Here is a 12138-nt window from a genome sequence, read left to right on the forward strand (position 1 = left end):
TTTCTTACGCAAAAAGAGCTGGAGAGTGCTTTGTATGAAGTAGTAGATGAATTGGAAGCAGAACATTCCGGAGATGTTGGTAAGATCTACTAAGTATTTTTGTTAGGCCTGTTATGTAGACAGAAATTATTTTAGTTCAAATTGATGCTGTTTATATTCCTCCAGAATCAGATAGCTTGACTGACGAAGAAAATATAGATGACGATGTAATTGCTGTAAACGAAAAAAACAACCAAAATGATGTGGACATAGCGGGCACATTTGAATTACAGATAAGACAGGACAATGAATTTGACTGCGATTCGTCTGATGATGAGAGTTTGGCAGAAAAGAAACGGAAAATCAAAAGGTCTAACACCAGCCAATTTCAAAGTAGGGAACTAAAATGGAAAAAGGGTTCAATTCCTATGATGTCCCAGCCTATTTCGAATGAAGGCCCTGCGCTTGAGAAATTGGTAGATTTACTCCACGGAAAGTCACCTTTAGACATTTTCTTTTTGTTCTTTGATGACCAAGTATTAAATCTTATTGTAACATTTTTGGAAAAATATGAAAAAGACAATAATCGACATGATTTTGAGTTGGATAAATATGAATTACTAAAGCTTATAGGACTGCTAATATTTACAGGTTATCATAAACTACCACAAACACAACTATATTGGTCAACTGATGAAGACAAGGGGAAAGACATTGTGAAAAACATGTATGAGTCGAAATACATTTTACAATATAAAAAAAAACCTCCATTTGTCAGATAACGCACAATTAGATAAAAATGACAAGTTTTGTAAGCTTAGGCCATTTTTTGATCTCATAAATCAGAAAATATTGCAGTTTGGTATATTTTCACACTGTCTGTCCATTGACGAACAAATGGTTCCTTACTTTGGCAGGCATTGTTCGTCAGACGGTTATTTATATCAGTTAATTCCATACGTAGGAGCAAATGCAAATAAACAAAAATCTGTATTAGGTATGGGAGGGAAAGTTGTTGTTGATTTATTGTCTATAGTGAATGACCCAACGAAGCATCAGGTATTTTTTGATAATTATTTTTCTTCGTTTCAATTATTTTTATATCTTACCGATAAAGGTTATTTTGCGAGCGGAACTATAAGGGAATACAGAACCCTCTGCTGTCCTTTAGAAGGGACCAAAAGTGTTTCTAAACAAAAACGCGGCTACTACATTTCGGCACATGACACTGTCAGTGAGGTCTCATTAGTTAGATGGAACGATAATTCAGTGGTCACAGTAATAAGTAACCATTACAATGACGAACCATTATACAGAGCCAAAAGGTATGACCGTAAAGCAAAAAAAAACAATCCTATTCAGCAACCTAATGTTATCAAGATGTACAACAAATTCATGGGGGGAGTAGATCTCCAGGATAACGGGATAGCCAATTATAGAATAGGGATATCTGGAAAAAAGTGGTGGTGGCCTTTGTTCATTAACACTATAGATAGCACTTTAGTCAATTGTTGGAAGGTTTATAACATTGTCAGTGACAAAAATATTAGTCAACTAGACTTTAAATCGTACATTGCTCTTGATATCTCGCCTGATAAAAACTGAATCTTCCATTCGTACATCTATTACTACCTCTAGGGCAGTTCTTGAGCAAAGATATGATAATATCGGTCATGTTATCACTAAATCGCTCCACTCCAGACGTAGATGCAAAATATGTAGTAGTCAAATGGTATTTTTATGTAAAAAATGCAACGTGCCCCTCCATACCGATTGTTTTGAGCGTTACCATAAAAAGTAAAATTACGTTTTTTTGTTCATATATTTAGCCAATGATGCGAAAACGCAACATGCCCTTTTTTGAAAGTTTTTGAATGTAACTTTTTTTTTGTGTCATAATCTTCTTTTTTAACCTATTTTAATACCTAATAAATATTGCTATTCGAAAAGTTGTTTTTTCATGCCCTGGTAAAATATGGGTTAATAGAAATAGCATAGAAGGCTTTGACGCATTCTAGAGTTATTTTTCAATTGACATAAATGGCAAATAAATGGCAAATGCGGTATCATTATTCTCAGAATATTATTTTCTAGGTATCAAAATACGTAATAACATACCAATAGTCCCATTTAAAATAAAAAAGTTAGTATCACTTCCTGTTAAACCGAAAGTAACAAAAAATAATAAAATATGTCAAAAGATGCTCTTATGACTATTCTAATGATACACCAAATTTCGTTTGTTTATCTTGAAAAGTAAAAAAGTTATTAAGTGTTCCCTTCTTGTGCTGTGTCACCCGGTAGGTACAGTGCCGAAAACTTATTCAATAAGTATAATGAGGATGACTGGGACTTGGTTAGTTAGTGGGGGGTAAAAATAATTTGCTGACCAAAAATCAAAATGTGCTACCAAAGCTATTTATCATCAAAAACTATGCGAAATCGATAACTGATGTTACTATAGATATAAGTGCTTGCTACCAAAAAATAATCGAAATAGCACCCCTCTAAGGGGTAGTTTGTTCTTATCAATTTCTAATAAAAACGTGCTACTAAAACTATTTACCGCCGGAAACTATTCAAAATCGATAACTGATGTTACTATATATATAAGTACTTGCTACCAAAAAATAATTGAAATAGCACCCCTCTAAGGGGTAGTTTGTTCTTGTCAATTTCTAATAAAAACATGCTACAAAAACTATTTACCGCCGAAAACTATTCAAAATCGATAACTGATGTTACTATATATATAAGTACTTGCTACCAAAAAATAATCGAAATAGCACCCCTCTAAGGGGTAGTTTGTTCTTGTCAATTTCTAGTAAAAACGTGCTACCGAAGCTATTTACCACCGGAAACTATTCAAAATCGATAACTGATGTTACTATACATATAAGTGCTTGCTACCAAAAAATAATCGAAATAGCACCCCTCTAAGGGGTAGTTTGTTCTTGTCAATTTCTAATAAAAACGTGCTACCAAAACTATTTACCGCCGGAAACGATTCAAAATCGATAACTGATGTTACTATACATATGAGTACTTGCTACCAAAAAATAATCGAAATAGCACCCCTCTAAGGGGTAGTTTTTTCTTCACAATTATTACTAAAAACGTGCTATTAAAGTAACCTACAGTCGGAAACTATTCAAACTTGGTATCTATTATAATATGTATAAATGCTCTCTACCAGAATATCATAATAGAAGTTGCACGCCACCAGGGAATGGTTTATCTTTGACAATTTTCATTAGCTACCTAAACTATAAAACTTGCTTCCTATTTACCCTAAGGGACTATTTAATCATGATTTTTAATTTTTGTTGTTGTTGTTGGGCATTAGAAAATTTGAAGAAGTAAAATAAACGCAACATAAATTTTCTGGTACGTAATTTATAATATATTAACATTTCCTGGTACAATATGTATTTTATTTGTTATGCGAGTATTAAAACTAACTAATTATGCTTATGAATCTTGGCATGTTAAACAGATAAGTTGTTTGGGCTTTTGTTGAAGACCTATGCAGTTGTGGTGGTACCAATGATAGCATTTCATACACAAGATCATCTCTTCAAAAATATTGGAACACTTGGCTGCACCAATATGACAGAAACCGGCCGTATCCTCATCCCAATAATTAACTGATACACACTGCAGAAATTGTAATGATGTCATCAGAGATTTTCCGCTTAGGTGAGGTAGTTGGTTGTTTTCCTTTATGATAATGTTTCCTTTAAAGCCTGCTCTACCTTTCTCTACTATATTTTTATCATAAGCAAAGGTACGGAAATTTGAAGTTGTAGTGTAAAATAAAGCAGTCAGTTGTTTTTTAATGTGAATTCTGTAATTGTTGATTTCTCGAGATTGATGGTATGCTAAAACCATGGAAGATCCGGTAATTATGAGTTCAGACAGAAGAATGACATAAGCGCCACAGTCATATGAGTTATACTGAACAGGTAAATCTGTTGGCCGGTAGAGATTCCAATTTTCGGATAAACTTATGTGCTTTTGTTGATGAACGAACTGTAGTACTTTCATGACGAAGATAATTTCATTGCGATATACTATATCACTTCTTATACTATTTAAGCATAGTATAGTATTGAACTTTTTTAGCACCACTATCAAAACAAAATGTTCATTTTTACAAGCCGAAATTAACTAAATATCTTTCCACTGGAAAGATATCAACCGATGATTTTATCTTTTTTTCGTTTACGAGAAAAGCTAAATCATCAATTATCACATCTGACAAATAAAGGTCTTTGAAGTTTACACCTCCTTCATCTTTCACAAGACATTCTAAATCCTTAGGATATATCTGTCTACCGTAGATGATGCACTGTTTATTATTCTCAAATTTAAATGTTTTTGTAACATTCAAATCTGAAGCCATTTCCTCAAAATCTGACTCGTCACCATCGCTGGGAAAAGATGTTTGCCTCTCCATCGATCGTTCTTCTGGGATGAGACTGATGGAAGAAGCTTCTCTAAATATATAACACTATGTTAGAGATGTAACGATATAATGAACAAGGAATGTATTGTTTATCGGGTTTATCCAGGCAAAATTTAGCAATAAAAAAACCATAAAAACTGACAACGCACCGCATCCTAATCGACCGACATCGAAAAGAAAATTCGGGTGAAAAAAAGTTGCAGGTGTTCATTTTCTTGTTAGAGACAAACCAGTGGCAGCCGCAGTATTCTGGGGCATTTTTCGCGTTAAACCTGTTGGTATCTTACAGATTTTTTTAGGACGTCTATGAATAGTAAAAATAAAGTTTTTTACTAACCTGCGTAAAGAGCTTACTTTACACACGCTTGTCGATTTGTAAAGTCTGTCTTTTTGAGTTAAAGTACATAAAGTAAAGCTGGACCGGTTTTGTTAATATTTTAAAATTTATTTAAATTTGAATACAAAACTTACTTGAGAGTCTCTTAAGGGCTTTCGCAATGCAATTCTTTCTTTCACTCATCAAAAATGGGATAATGTTGGGTTTCTCAAGAACATTAAATAAAATACAAGAATAAAGAATTTACTGACTCTGTAAAAGATAAGAGGTTAAAATGTACTCACCGAGAGTAAAACTTTAAAAAAAGCCCTCTCGCTATCCTCTCATATACTCCCATTTACATATTGAATTTATTGATTATATTATTATTTAGTAATCTAGTACTCTTCTTTCTCTAACAACTAGCTAGTGTTACCTAAAATAGTATGAGGGCTTCCCCTGAACGCCTAAACAGTATAGCATCAGTAGCATCCCACCGAACAAAACTACCTCTTAGAGGGTTGCTATTTCAATTATTTTTTGGTAGCAAGCACTTATATGTATAGTTGTATCAGTTATCGATTTTGAATAGTTTCCGGTGGTAAATAGCTTCGGAAGCACGTTTTTATTATACATTGACAAATACAAACTACCCCTTAGAGGGGTGCTATTTCAATTATTTTTTGGTAGCAAGTACTTATATGTATAGTAACATCAGTTATCGATTTTGGATAGTTTTCGACGGTAAATAGTTTTGGTAGCACGTTTTTATTAGAAATTGTCAAGAATAAACTACCCCTTAGAAGGGTGATACTTCAAATTGTTTTTTGGTAGCAGGCTGTCATACATATACTGCTATTAGATATTAAGTTTGAACAGTTTCTGTCTGTAAATAGCTTTGGTAGCACGCTTTTATTCTTGGTCAATAAATTACACACCACCGTTAGTGGGTGACGATTACTGGGTCGAAATGTACTTTTTATATTTATTAATAATTATTTCAAATTTAACTTACAGAATTTGAGAAACATTTAATGTTCCAGTAATAAGGCAGTTTGGTAATTCATTTATTATAATATCAATAGGATAATCAGGCAATTAAGTTTAAAATACTGACATAACAAAAGTGAAATTTGGCTTAAGCTCAGGAACACTGGTGCAATTACATTACCTTTATTAAAAAAGGGCGGTAGGTAGGTATTTGCTTGACAATTTTGAAACTAGAATTTTTTATTTAAGCTTCAGTTAAATCTAAAGCTATTGTTAAACAATAGCTTATGAAAAACTAAGATAGGAAAGTACAACCCGTATTTCTCAAAGTTTAGATTTTACAGCCTGGTGAATTTTTTTTGATTTTCAATTGTTGATATTTCAAAGACAGTTCAAGAATGGTATACGGTGTTATACATAAAATGTGTTTAGAATTTGTCATAGAATCCAAAAATGCATTAATAAATAGGGTGTTCTATTTAAAATAATAAAGTTGACAGCTGCCCAATCTTCTTGACGCCCCCTGTATTTTTTTCAGAAATCAATCATGCAAAAACATAAAAGAGAATCGATGTGTCCGAGAGTTTTTCAACTTAATTAGTTAACCTGTGAAGGGTATTTTTCCAAACGTTTTGGACACACTGTATAATCACTAAGCATTTTGACCTTTTTTACTTACTTTTATGAAAAAGCACACTTTATTACAGCACTAAAAACTAGCTTGCACCTTGATCACTTAATTAATTGCACATATTTTTTATGCTAATATATCACTTCTAGACCAGATAATGATTTTTCCAAAAATGTAGAAAAAATGAAAAATTTCGAAAAACAACAATGAGACTCGTGCGGCGCGATATCTCGCGTTATCTTTTGCGCGGTACCTGAGGGCGACTGCCCTAGCCGTGCGGAAAAAGGCCTCTTTCCGTCCCCTCCCGGGTTATTATAGCCGGGGGGGCAAAGCCCGACGGCTATTGGTTGGGCCTGCGTGTCGGTGCCTCCCTCCTGGGCGCGACTAAACTCCGGTGTAGATGTGATGGTGCAGACCGCGAGAAAGAGAAAAGAGAGGATGGTCGATGGACTCCGCAGCAGCAACAGAACAAGAAAAAAATTAGGAAGAAGTGGAAGCGGTATGTAAGAGAGAAAGGTGGGCTTAGTTGGAAGGTGTGCTTGCAAAACAAATTTAAACAGTAAAATTATCAAAGTATAGACTCGAAACACCAATAGCACCTAGAACTGTTTTAGCCTCAGGCAAAAGATATTATGAAGCGAGGAAGAATATTTCGCTTAAAGTAGGTATAAGTATAAAGGAAAAACTGGTGTTCCATGCCAGTCGTATCACAGCAAATAATATATAGGTACCATAGAAAAAACGCAAAAGTCAGCCGATATTTCTCAAATTTTCTTTCATTATAACTTTTATTATAACTTCTAGCAAAGATAATACAGTAATACTACTACGAAGTAGTATTACTACCCGTAATAGTATTATCTTTGATGACGACCAATAATTTTGTGTCATAAACTGTTTTTGTTCTAACAAAACAATTTTAGTGAAAAAAATAGTTTTTGTTATGGTAATCAATTATTTTGTTTCTGACAAATTATAATCTTAGTAATGCCAACTAAAGTCTGCCCAACCAATCTGTAGCTAAGCGGTATCGGTGCGGGGAACGTGGTTGTAGACTAGACCCGCCTCATTCCATTCATGAAATGGCCAGTGACGTGCGAAATTTTATAAACCGATTACACAGATTTGAATGTATTAAATATTAAAAAATATGGTTTGGTTTTAATTTTAAAATAGGTATTTGTAAGTAAGATATTAATTTGGAAATTAAGGTCTTCTAAAATATTTTATTTGTAAATAGGTAATAAAAAAAATGACCGACAAGATTAGGGAAGTTTGAGATTAAAGTAAAGTAAAGAAAACACAAAATTTGTAATACACGTACTTAGTTTATTCACTTAAAATAAGAGTGCCGTACTCGATGCCTGGATATCGCGAGGAAGAGCACGGCAGATAATCCGAATTATGGTGTTTAAACATCGAATTCACTACATAATATGTATAATTTAAATTAATATTTAAATAAATATAATCAATTTGTACCTGTTGAAGATATATTGCTAACCACTCCAGTAACAGTCTCACTCTGCCAGCATTTTTTAAACGTTAGGTCATTGTCTATCCAAGTTTCATCTAAATAGACAATATTGCGACCTTCGGCTCGGTGTTTTTTTATTTCTCTTAGATATTTATACCTTAAAAATGTTATTTTTGTAAAATTGTCTTCTTCTGGCAATTTTTGCAACAGCTTTCTGCTAGTGGGCACAACTTTAAACCCATATAAATTCGATTTATTAGGTGTTTAACTATTTGAAAATGAAAGTTGTCGTCTTGTTCCACCTTCGTCCTTCGCGGTCTTTTGCCGGGACTAGAAAGCATTTTGTTGGGGTCCGTCCGCATTCTTTCTTCATCTTCTTTGTGAATTTTTTTTACCATTGAAATGCTTACGCCAGTATATTGAGATACTCTTTCAAGTTTGCGCTTTACTGGTAGATTAACGAAGTTATTAGTAGCTTCTTCATTGCAAACCCTAAAAATTTGTACAAGAAGTATATAATCCTGATATTCGATTTTTTTTAGTCGTCGTTCCAATTCATATTACTTATATTTATAGACATTTTATATTCAAAATGACCAACATTAACTTTAAATCTTTTTGTTTGTAAAGCAATCGAGCTTGGTTTTATTTCATTGAATATGATTTTTATTTATTACAACATTAGGTACATAATTTTTGAAATTTAGTGTCGCATAAATTATGATTTTATTTTAATGCTTTTTTTTCATAACTGTGCTTAGGCTTTATAATTCTCTTATTATCATTTTACTTACCTATAAACATTCGCAATCACTCCCCTTGCCTGGCTATGAATTGTCTTTCTATGAATAAAGTTATTCATTTTAACGTAAATAACACAAAAACTGTTAAAAATTATGAACTTTAACAACAAAGAAACAAATAACACAAAACAACAACAAAACAGCAACAACAATAATAGCAAATAAACTAAACTATGATACACTACTCAAAAGTCATAGGTCATAAATTAAGTAGGTACCTAAAAATACAACAATAAAAACAGTTTAATAGCTCAAAAGTATTAACATACGCCGCCGCCACTGAATCCGCAAGAAATCGATATTATTCCGAAAATTACACAAAACCTGATAGGATGCGATTCAATAAGATAGAGAAAGACAGAGCGCTGCCTAAAAATAATAAATTAATGGCCGGGATGTCATCAACCAATCACCTGTCCCCAAACAGCGAGATGCTTCCGCGAAAGCACGACGTTGCCGGCTTTGTAAGTTTTATTAGGAATTTCGGATAAATGTTAGTCAATATTGGACTTTATAATATGCAAAACATTAGCAAATAGAACTAAAAGATATGGTTTAAACTGCATTACATTATTTATTATCTTTTTTATGATTAAATAGCTTAATTTTACCATTATATTTACTTTTTATTCAATACTATTTCATTTTTGCAGTAAGACGTGACAACGCTTTAAAATTTCGCCCGCATTCTTTTCGTAGACACAGATCCGATGGTCAAACTATAATAACCTTCGTTGAAGCGTTGATTGAATATTTGAATATACAGTGCGAACGTAAAGGTTGGAATAAATTCATTTAAAATTCAGGGGTATGTTCAAAAAAAAAACGCTCGGACATGTCGATTTTTATTTTTAACTGCGGGTTTTCTTACTATAATTTTATGTATACAGGGTGGCCCAAAAATAAGTTAAGGTCATCAACGTAATTTTTTTAAATGTACACACCTATTTTTTATTTTAGATTTAGGTTCTACATCAAATTCTAAGTACATTTCATGTAACATGTCCTATACCTAAACTCGACCGTTGACGATTGAACACAATAAAAGGCTATTTTTGGAAGAGTTATTTATATCAAGCAACCTATCAGTTATTGTTTGGTTATTTACATTTGTGGTTGGTGTTTTTGATTGTTAACTTGTCACAATTTGTTGACATCAAATAATTTTGAGTGAATTTAGTTTGATTTAGATGCCTAAGCAAAGTTTTGCTTGTGTTAAGTTTATCAAAAGATAAAATTAAAATTTCAAAAAATGGTACGTCTTAGTGAGCGAGAGCGAATAGAGATTTTGATGATGGTTGGTTATGGAAACAGGATGCGCACTCAGATGGAAGTCTGTGAAATTTATCATGCCAAGTATCCTGATAGGCCACCCGCCACGTATATCTCAAAGTACTGTCAGTAAAATAGAACAGAAATATCGGGATTTGGGTCATGTCAGGGATAATTATACGAAAGGTCGGTCAAGTATATCAGAAGAGAGGCAACTAAATGTTTTGCTGGCAGTTGAAGAAGATTGCCATAAAACGACTCGCCATATTGCGTTAGAAAATCAGATATTCCAGACATCCGTCGTTAAGTATTTAGGTATAAATAAATGGCACCCTTACAAAGTTCAATTGGTTCATGAACTAAATGAAGATGACCCAGAGAGGCGTTTAGAATTTTGTGAGAGACTTATGGACTTGTGCCATGCTAATCCACAATTTTCAAAAAAAATTGTATTTTCTGATGAGGCAACGTTTTGTCTTCATGGTAGTGTAAACCGGCAAAACTGCCGATATTGGGCTACTGAAAATCCGCACTGGATGTCCAGCCAACAGCCAAGTCCCTCAAAAAGTAAATGTTTGATGGGCGGGGGTGATTGAAAACAGGGTTATAGGGCCCTTTTTCTTTGAAGGGTACTTGAATGGCGAGAGGTATTTAGAGTTTTTAGAAAATGACTTGGTTCCATGCCTTGCCACTTTATACCCCGATCCAGAAGACCCGGATATATTAGATAATTCCTTATGGTATCAGCAAGATGGAGCTCCAGCCCATTACACTCGTCCCGTACGCCAGTACCTGGATACCGTTTTCCCTGGACGTTGGATTGGTCGGAGGGGTGCAATTGAATGGCCGGCCAGATCGCCGGATCTGACTCCTTTAGATTTTGTTTTGTGGGGGTACCTTAACTCCAAAGTTTATGTTAATCGGCCAAACAACATTGAAGACTTAAAAATTAGAATAACGGAAGAAATAAGATTGATAGAACCTTCTGTTATCGATAACGTTTTACAAGAATTTCAGCATCGACTGGGATATTGCCAAGAGGTTCGTGGCAGTCATTTTCAACACTTAATATATTAATTAAAATATTTTTATGTATTCTTGCTTGATATAAATAACTCTTCCAAAAATAGCCTTTTATTGTGTTCAATCGTCAACGGTCGAGTTTAGGTATAGGACATGGTACATGAAATGTACTTAGAATTTGATGTAGAACCTAAATCTAAAATAAAAAATAGGTGTTTACATTTAAAAAAATTACGTTGATGACCGTAACTTATTTTTGGGCCACCCTGTATACATAAAATTATAGTAAGAAAACCCACAGTTAAAAATAAAAATCGACATGTCCGAGCGTTTTTTTTTTTGAACATACCCCTAAATTTTAAATGAATTTATTCCAACCTTTACGTTCGCACTGTACAGGGTGTCTCACGACGAATAGACGCGATCGATATCTCGGAAACTAGTTTTTCAAAAATTTTGAAAATTTGGCAACATGGCACAGTCAATGGGGGCTACATAACTAAAATAATTTGACAGTTGTGACGTTTCCGGTTATACCGGAAGTAGGTGTCAACTTCGTTATTTTAAATGGAACACCCTGTATATTTTTACATTTTTGACTTATACGTGAAATTCTAAGTATATTTTGTGAATAATGTCATATACCTAAGTGTAACCGTTTTTGACATATTTTTAATTTCATGTCAAAAACTATGTTTATAAGCCCTAACATAATTACCGATTACTCCCTTTTAGTAGCCTTTATTCATTGGTTAGTTTTGGTTTTATTTTAGAGGAAGGATCACTTTAAAAGACTATTTTAATATTTGGCTAAAAAAAGATACAGGGGAGTCAAAAACTAGCATTAAAAATTAAAATGAAAAAATCATTAAAAGTCAATTTTTTTAAATGGAAACCCCCTATTTTTGTAATTTTTTCATAAAGATAATTAAAAATAAGGTTAACTTTGTATAAGGTTATCTAGTCCAAAAATTGATAGTTTCCGAAATATTGGCAGTTTAAATTTGGCCTAATATTAAAAGCCGTATAGTAACACGGCTCAAGGATTGTTGATTAGTTTGGCATGACGGTTGTCATAGTAGACAATAGTAGCGGCAGTAAGACAATGGATTATATGCATTAAATTTATAAGTTACTTGCTATTTAAGTTTTCTTCGTAAAAGTGTAATTTAATTAAAA

General features: G+C 33.3%; 1 protein-coding gene across 1 annotated transcript in view; it reads right to left on the bottom strand.

Annotated features, from left to right (window-relative positions):
* The window catches only part of LOC126736462 (transcription factor AP-2-epsilon), a 150868-nt gene extending 144147 nt beyond the window's left edge, over positions 1–6721 (bottom strand). Inside the window, exon 1 of the mRNA XM_050440834.1 lies at positions 6433–6721. The gene's annotated coding sequence lies outside the window, so the exon portion shown is untranslated. The remainder of the gene's footprint in view (positions 1–6432) is intronic.
* Positions 6722–12138: the final 5417 nt, after the last annotated feature.

This window comes from Anthonomus grandis, chromosome 5 (genome assembly GCF_022605725.1).
Source record: "Anthonomus grandis grandis chromosome 5, icAntGran1.3, whole genome shotgun sequence".
In the NCBI taxonomy this organism is placed as follows: domain Eukaryota; kingdom Metazoa; phylum Arthropoda; class Insecta; order Coleoptera; family Curculionidae; genus Anthonomus; species Anthonomus grandis.